Raw genomic sequence first — 9,229 nt, 5'->3', positions numbered from 1 at the left:
CCATGACACTTACCAGAATGTAATCTCAGTATAGAAGGAGAATTTATGTCAGGATATACAGAATCTTTGGCAGAAAAAAATATTCAATAAATATGTTTGCATAGACAAAGGAATAAATAAAATAATAAAGCTAACTACTAATACTACATATTTATGAGTGTATGCTATGTATTTATGAATGAATGCACCTGTGTACCTCTGCATGTGTGTGTATATGCAGCTTTTTAACTCTAGTTATACTCATCATGTATGTCTGCCAGTAGAAATAAACTATCACATGCTCTCAAATACAAAAAGGAAGGATATAGAAAAGATCACTAAGTGAGGTAAGCATTTAAAGTTGTAGGATGTGAAAATGGAATTCTGTTATTTCTACGTTTTTCTGAGTACATTGTGATCTAATTGGTAAAACTTATTCTGATGTGAAATAAAATAAAAATGACAATGAGAAATCACTAAGTAACATCAAAGAATGGCTAAATTTTAAAATGTTTGGTTCTACTAACTACTGGTGAGAATGTGGACAAGGTAACCAAACTTTATTCTAACCACTTTGGAAAAAGGTTTTTTTTGTTGTTTTTTGTTTCGTTTTGTTTTTTTTTTTTTGAGATGGAGTTTCACTTTCTGCCGAGCTGGAATACAACGTTGTGATCTCGGCTCACTGCAACATCCACCTCCCGGGTTCAAGTGATTCTCCTGCCTCAGCATCCCAAATAGCTGGGATTATAGGCGTGTGCCACCACGCCTGGTTAATTTTGTATTTTTAGTAGAGAAGGGGTTTCACCAAGTTGGCCAGGCTGGTCTCGAACTCCTGACTTCAGGTGATCCACCTGCCTCAGCCTCCCAAAGTGCTGGGATTACAGGCATGAGCCACCATGCCTAGCCAGAAAATAGTTTGGCATTATCTACTAAAGCTACACAAATATATTATCTCAGATCTTACACTTCCACTCTCAGATATGCTCTTTAGAAATCTACAAGTTTAGGTTTCTCAAGATATGTGTTAAACAATGTTTATAACATCATTTTTTTTTAATAGCTAAATAATGACCACTCTCTCGGTGCTCACTCGTGCATCTGCACTCAGTTGTTATGTCAACTGAGGACTGTCTGGAGTGCTTCAGTTCTTCTCCACATGATCTCTCTCCCTCTAGTAGGCTAGATCGGGCTTGTTCACATGGAGCCACAAAATTCCAGAAGAACAAGAAGAGGCATACAAATCTTCTTGTGGTCCAGTATTAGAACTTGAATGTCATCCCGTCATTGCATTTTAGTCACCAAAGCAAGGGCGTCTCAGAATCAAGTGTTGTGAGAAGTTAACTCTGCTTCTTGATGGAAGGACATGAAGACATTTGTTGCCAATTTTGCAAGCAATCACACCCAGTAATCATGGTATATAGATGTTAGTATTCAAAATTTTATTTTCAGAGCCAAAGCTGGTAAATCTCTACTACTATCCTGCTACTTTTTCTGTATTTTTACCTATTGTCTAATCTATATTATATGATTCTATAAAGTGTCCAACATCTATATATACATAAATTATTGAATTCTTTTCCTTCCTTTGTTATTAAGATGACCAAATACCAAATGCAGCCACTCAGGATATAAATAATATGTTTATGGGTTACGATTATAAGGGGCTGATGGGAGTGGCAAATGAAGAGGACTGCCATTGTGTATGGGGTTTTGAAGGGGATGATGATGGGGTTTTGAAGGGGATGATGATGAATATATTTTAAAATTAGGTAGTGGTGATGGTTACACACCTCTGTAATCATACTAAAATCCACTGAATTAAAGACTTTAAAGGAGAATTTTATGGCATTCGAATTGCATCTCAATTCAAGAATATATGTTGGATTTTCAAAAATTCTTTATTTTGGGGTCTTTAAAAGACTATTATTGCACATTCTAATTTAAAAATACAATTTTTTTCTTAGTTATTAAGCAATTAAAAATACAATTGTTTTCTTAGTTATTAAGCAATGTTGAATGATGCATCATTTCAGCAGTTTGGCTTGTATCTGCATGATGTGTTTATGTAGCGGACATATACTCTGTTAGACAATGATATGAATTAAAATTATGAAATCACTGCATAAGGTGCTCGTAATAATAGGAAGAAAGGCGAGGAGATGTCATAACATTTGTTGCTTTTCAATAATTTAGACTCACTAAAAATAAAAAAAAAGTTAATGAATTTATCCACATTATAATTTTGGTAAAAATGTGATTTTTTCCATTATGGTTTATTATAAAAAGTGATCTATTTTTATAAGATTGTGCCTATATATGGCAACCAGGATGGGACAATATAGAAAGGACATCCATAAATGGTACATATTCAGCTATAAGTGGCATATCAGTCAGTGTCTAAAAAAAATAGAGCAAATTAAATGTTTGATTGGAACAGATTATTTGCAACAGAAATTGGAGCTTACATAAATATAGAAATATCTGGAGAACTTAAGGCATAGAGTATATAAGGGATGTGGAGGATCAGAGAAAATCACCAACAAAAACATTTGTGTAAGTTGGTTGGTTGGAACTTACAGGAAAATTCCAGACTTTTGTTGGTTTGTTTATTTTCAGTCTGACCGCCAAAATCAACAGAGAGCTCATAGGGAGATATGTGGCAGCTGTCATCACTATGAAAATTGCAGTGAAATGCTTGAGGGTTGACTCAAAAATGCTATTGGTTGGTGGGAATAGTAATTGGGAAGAAAAAAGCTGGATGTTGGATACTTCTGGACACTTCCATATTTGTCTGTCATCATGTCTGACTACTACAATATACTGAGAGGAGTGATTTCTTCTCACTCACATACATCTGTTGGCTAACTGTAACCAAACCATACAGTAAAGTGGTTTCATGGAAACAGTTGTCAATTCTTGGACTTGAAGTAATTACATACATCATATATTTCAGTTAAAATGAGAATGAACTGATATATTTTTATTTTTATAAATAAATGTTAAGAAAAATTGTAAAATATAGTATATTATATATGTGACACTTAAAAATATCAAAAACACTATTCATTGATTATGTTAGGAAGCATTCAAACTGAGTCCATGTCATAGCTCCTCAAACAAATGATCACAAATACATATCAAATGTTAAAAAAAATCTGTGAGTTGGGAACATGTGTTTATTATATATTGCCTTAGTCCATTCATGCTACTAAAACAAAATACCTTCAACTGGATAATTAATAAATAATGAACACTTATTTCTCATAGTTCTGGAGGCTGAGAAATCCAAGGTCAAGGTGCCAGCAAATGTAGTATCTGGTAAAGTCTTGTTCCTTGCTTCCAAGGTAGAGCCTTGTTGCTGTGTCCTTCAGAGGGCAAAAGCACTACAGCCTCTCATAGTTGAAGAGACAGAAGCCTCAGACAGCTCTCTAAAGACTCTTTTTTTAGGTCATTAATCCCACTCACAAAAGCAGATCCCTCATAATTTAATTATTTCCCAAAAGGCCTCACTTCTTAATACCTCCCACAATGGAAATTACATTTCTACATAAATTTTGGAGGAACACAAACATTCAAACCTTATTCTGTCCAATTTTTTGCAGGCTAGAAATATTTTACAAACATTTAAAAGAAAAGTAATCATTAATGTAGGAAAAATTCATACAGAGTTTTGCATTACAGCTCATAATAGAAAACAAGAAAATAAACATTAAATAACATGAAAAGTGTACATTCATATTATAAGTATTTTCCATTATTACAGTGTGTATGTTAACATAACAGAAAAATGTTTATTTTACAATATTAAAGTTAAGCAGAATTAAAAAGATTCAAATTTCATATTTTATTATATAGACTTATTAATATGTTATGTATATTATATATATGATTTTATTAGTGTTTATCTCTTTAGAGTACTTGAAAACTTTTAAGATATTTTCTAGATGTATGACTATAACTTTCTATAGTGAACATAAAAATAAATGGTATTTGTGAGCAAAAGATGAACTAAAATAAGATACAAACATTTTAGGGAAATGTTTATTTTATAATAATAAAGTTAAGAAGCAGTATTCAAATGATTCAAGTGTAATTATTAATGATATTAATTTATGTTACTAAAATACATGTTAATATGGGCTAAAATACATTTAAGATATGTATTTTCGGAGGATAATTTTGACACAGTGTGAGAAAGCTTCAAAATCACTAGATGTAAAGCGTAATGACCTACTAGTTAAGTAATGATTTCCTGCAATGAGAAGTAATTCAAAGCTCACTGCCTATAGCAGGGGCTATGGAGGAGATTTGCGTACTAGGCAAAAGTTTTATTAATAAGTTCCTCTATCTAATATTCCACCCAATTTATAACAGTACTACTAAAATTGTACTGACTAGCATATTCTGTTGTGCCTGTTTTGATAATTAATATGATGCCAATTAATTATATTTATTTATTCAGGGATTTTATTATAAAGACAGGTGCAAATAACATTCTTAGACACATCACTCATATATCATTTACTCAACAACATGTACTAAGGACCTTGTGCCAGGCACTATTCTATGCAATGGGGATGATGAATTCATCTATGCAAGATGAATAAATCTGACATTCAATTCAGTTGTTAATTTTGAGGAAATACAAATATGACCAGACTTTGTCAACAATCTGTTCTAAAAATTATTAATAGTTACTGAAAAGCCTAAACATAAAGAAAAATATCACTTTTTAATATGAAAAGCATTTTACTATCATACTGATAAATATCAAAGAGATAATATTATTCAGGCTTATTTCAATAAGTTGATTGGTACTATGGTATTATTCAGCTTTTATTTCCAATCAAGATACATAAGTTCTCCCTGCTGTATTCAGAATCATGGCTCCCTCCCAGTCACTTGGTACCAGAGCTCAAGGGAAATCAGCTTCCTCTGCATTCTCCTCTCTCCAGTTTTGCCTTCACGTTCACATTACACACAGAGAAGGTGCCACAGGGAAGATCACTCTCTGCTCACAGTCTGGTTTTGGCTCCAAATGATGTAGGAGATGAGTGCCTCTGCCATCTCCCCAGTAACTCTGAAGTCTCTTACTTCTAAGCAGCCTTAACCACTGACATCCTATTACCTGCCCTTTCCCATGTGATATTCTCTTCATAGTCACAGTTGGCTGACTGATATTATAGCAACAATATGTTCCATCCTCATTTAAACAGACCAAGTGGGACTCCTGCTTTGCTATCTACTTTTTCACTCTGGCTATTTGCTGTCCTCGATGGGACTCAGTTTCATCATTTTTAAAAAGTGGAGTAAATAATTCCTACCTCAAAAATTGTTATGGGAATTAAGTGACTTCATACATATATAAAGACCAGAGCAGAGTAGCAGGCCAGAGTAAGCTCTTAATAATTGCTAACTCCCATTCCCTTCTATCTATAGCAAATGTATAGATACTTCCCTAAGGCTCCTTGGAGTTTGGTTTCACTTGATCATTTCCTGCTTCCTTGTCATTGGACAGAATAAGCACATAAAACTCTGTCAGCTAAATCTTGAGAAAATACAATTGAGAAATTTGTGTGAAGAGATGAGGTGTAGTCAATTCCTCCATGTGATATGCAGACAGGAATCAATTTTATTTCATAACAATACATTTTTAAAATCCAAGAATATATTAATTTTAATGTATCTTTTCATCCAAGGTCATTGATAATCCATTTGGTAATCTTGCTTGCCTTGGGAAATTTGCATGAGAAGACTTTTCCTAAATGAGTTTTTATTGCATCATACAGAAGAGTTTGTAGAGGAGAAAATTCAGTAATAGTCCACAAGTGCTAAACAAAAGAATGGAAAAGTTGAAAATAATAAGCTTCCCAGTGAATAATAAAGGTTTTGTTAAAACTTTATTTTTTATTGTGATGGGGGCTTGCTTTCTTGCCTAGGCTGGTGTCAAACTCCTGGCTTCAAGGAATCCTCCTGTCTCAGGCTCCTAAAATGCTGGGATTACACATGTGAGCCATTGCGCCCAGCCAATGATAAAGGTCTTTAACATTAAGAGAAAGGATAGTATAGGCCAGGCACTGTGGCTCATGCCTGCAATCCCAGCACTTTGGGAGGCCGAGGGGGGTGGATCACGAGATCAAGAGATCGAGACCATCCTGGCCAACATGGTGAGACCCAGTCTCTACTAAAAATACAAAAATTAGCTGAGCATGGTGGTGCGCACCTGTAGTCCCAGCTCCTAGGGAGGTTGAGGCAGGAGAATCGCTGGAACTCGGGAGGCAGAGGTTGCAGTTAGCTGAGATCGCGCCACTGCACTCCAACCTGGTGACAGAGCGAGACTCTGTCACAAAAAAATAGAGAAAGGACAGTATAAAATACTCTTCTGTTTAAAGTGTGCCAAAAATATTTGGGCAATTATAATTTAATTTTTAATATTTCTAATACTTATTATTAATTTCCAAGCAATTAAAGAGAAACACATGTTTTATTTCCAGACTATCTAAATGAATCATATAAACTAGCTATGTATAAGGATTATTAGTCTCTGAGCATATGTTTTAAAGCACAGTTTCAAAGATTAAAATACAAGTATATTAGAAGTAAAAAATTTCAATGGAAGCTTACCTTTAGGGAAACACTAAAATAGCTCTGGTGTTGTGTGACCCTTAGGTGGTCTACATCATCACACCTTGAGGGAGAATCTGTCAAGGATTCAAATAACTGTAAGAATCCTTTTTTCTCTGTAAAACTAGGGAATACAGGCATTTCCAATGAGAATTAAAATAATTTTTATCTGTATGGTTAGTTTATTAAAGTTGGATTGTTTTGGTCAGAAAGTTGATAAAAGAGTTAAAATACTATTGATGTTTTCATCTATATTAGCACTGATATATAATGATATTACAAAAATAATGCTAAAATGATCTTTTCTTTATTTTTCATTTGGTTTTCATTTTTTGTGTAAGTGTATATATACACCCTTAGAGAGTTAAGAAAAATTTGAAATTCCATATGAATCGTTAGGGAGGCAGTGATTCCATCAAGGAGGAAGTAGATTTTTTGAAGACATCATTAAGCTACAATTTAACGTTCCTACTAGACACCAAATAGAAACACAGCAGCATTGTTTTTCACATGTAAAAAAATTGTATAAGGTGGTTTTTCTGTCATATGTCATGCCATATATATTATACAACTGAAATTTTGGAAGAGTAGTAGAATCAGAGGACAATTCCACATCAGTTACTTCACAGGCAGCAACCAAAGAAATATTTTATATAAACAGAGAGAAAGAGAGAGAGAGATTGTTTTAAAAAATAGAATAAAAAATACAACAGCTCAGTGTAACGTTTGCAAATCACAATTTATACAATGGCCTTTTTGTAGTTTTGTAGCTTCCACAAATAGTATATCTCACAAAAGCTGAAGTAATCCATTAACACAATACTTACAATGTTTAGACCTTAGACCAAACTTTAAATTCCTTAACCCTGGCCTACAGGCGTTATAAGAAATGCCCCCTAATGATTTCTGTTACTTTGTCAATCATCCCTCTCCCTTACTACATTCTTGTCATCCTGGCCCCTTTGCTGTTCATGCGACAATCATTCTTGCTCTTGCCTGGTAAGGTCTGAACTACGTCCTAGGATGTCTCCCTCCAGACATTTGTATAGTTTACTTTAACTTCATGTACATCTCTATTCAAATATCACCTATTTAGAGAGGCTGTCCCTGCCCACTCTACCTAAAATAGTTATCATCATTTATGCTTCATCTTCTTATCCACATTTTCTTCCCAGCAATTTTCACTGGCTATTTGCAAACACATATTTGTACTGTTTGTGTCCTCTAGTTCTCCCTGGTTATTATGTAAGCTCCATGAGGATGGGTATAAGGTTTATTTTCACCCATAAAAGGGGCAATTGAAAAAATAAATTACTAAATATTGATTTTAATTTTATGAATTCTTACATTTTAGTGGGAGACTGACACTATTAACCTGTTCCAGGAGTTTATCCTTAGATAGTGCTTCATATTTTTCTCGGTATGTTACTAATAAATCCATGGGCAAATAAGTATTCTAAAAGCTGTAAATATTATGTTGAGTTTTCCTTATTACGATAAATATTTAGCCATATTGCATAGGGTGTGTTCTTCTAAAAGCTCATGTTTTAACATGTCTTATCAATTACAAAAATGACTTTAAAATAATAAATATATCTTTAAATTATTTAAAACTTTAAGTCAATCAAGTCCCAAGAGACTTTGTAATTTCATGCACAAGATAAACTGTATTTTTTTGCTTAATTGAGCTAAGCATTTGGTGAGCTCAGTCAATTATAAATGTTAATTATAAACATCGATTTAAAAATCAGACTTGGGTCTGATATTTTGAAGTAGTTCAAAGCGACATTTCTTGCTTCTTCAAATGCAACTGAATTCTGGAATATTAGTGTTCAATTCAAGTAATTGAATAATCCAAATTTAAGTTACTAAAAAAGGTTGGTATTATAGAGGTATACACATATATATTATTCTTAGATATAAAAATATTGAAAAGTGAGGCTACCTCTATATTACAATGTTTCTTCTGTACTTTACTATTTTAGCAAAATCAGAATCAATGTCAGTTTATATTTTAAGGTAATTATTTTAAAAGACACATAACTAAAAGAGCTTTTTATAGCTAAGCTATTCATATAAATAATATTGAGTTATAAAATACAGACATCAAAATGTTGTATTGCATAGCTAACAGCAAGAACTAATTATTAACACCTATTTGAAATACAGTACCTTAACTATCGTGAGAACTTTTATTGATATTTTTAAATCAAATGTTTCTTATAACAAAATCAATATAGCATTTTAAATAGATAATTCGACCAATGCCTGGCAATTGTCTGAATACATGAGACCAAGAAAGATTGAGGATAATCAGAAACTGATTCATATGTTGTTCTGTTGATTCCACCTGTAAACTTGTTTATGCAATGTTAATTCCTTGAAGTATTGATGTGTAATTAATACTCCAGAATTAATTCTATAATCAATGACTATTACATGACAAAGACAAAGATAAACAGTATTACGTTAACACTATTTGGCTTCTAGTGTCTTTTATCTTTTAATATATGCAAGCCAACATACAGAAACAAATCAACTTATAATATTTAATCCATGTTTTAGGGAAAAAAATCTTTCACCATTTCCTAGAAAGGAAGATTGGACTCAAACCAAAATCTAGGAA

Source organism: Pan troglodytes, chromosome 3, assembly GCF_028858775.2.
Source record: "Pan troglodytes isolate AG18354 chromosome 3, NHGRI_mPanTro3-v2.0_pri, whole genome shotgun sequence".
NCBI classification, from domain to species: domain Eukaryota; kingdom Metazoa; phylum Chordata; class Mammalia; order Primates; family Hominidae; genus Pan; species Pan troglodytes.
The sequence above is the reverse complement of the archived record's forward strand: the minus strand, read 5'-3'. Positions refer to the sequence as shown.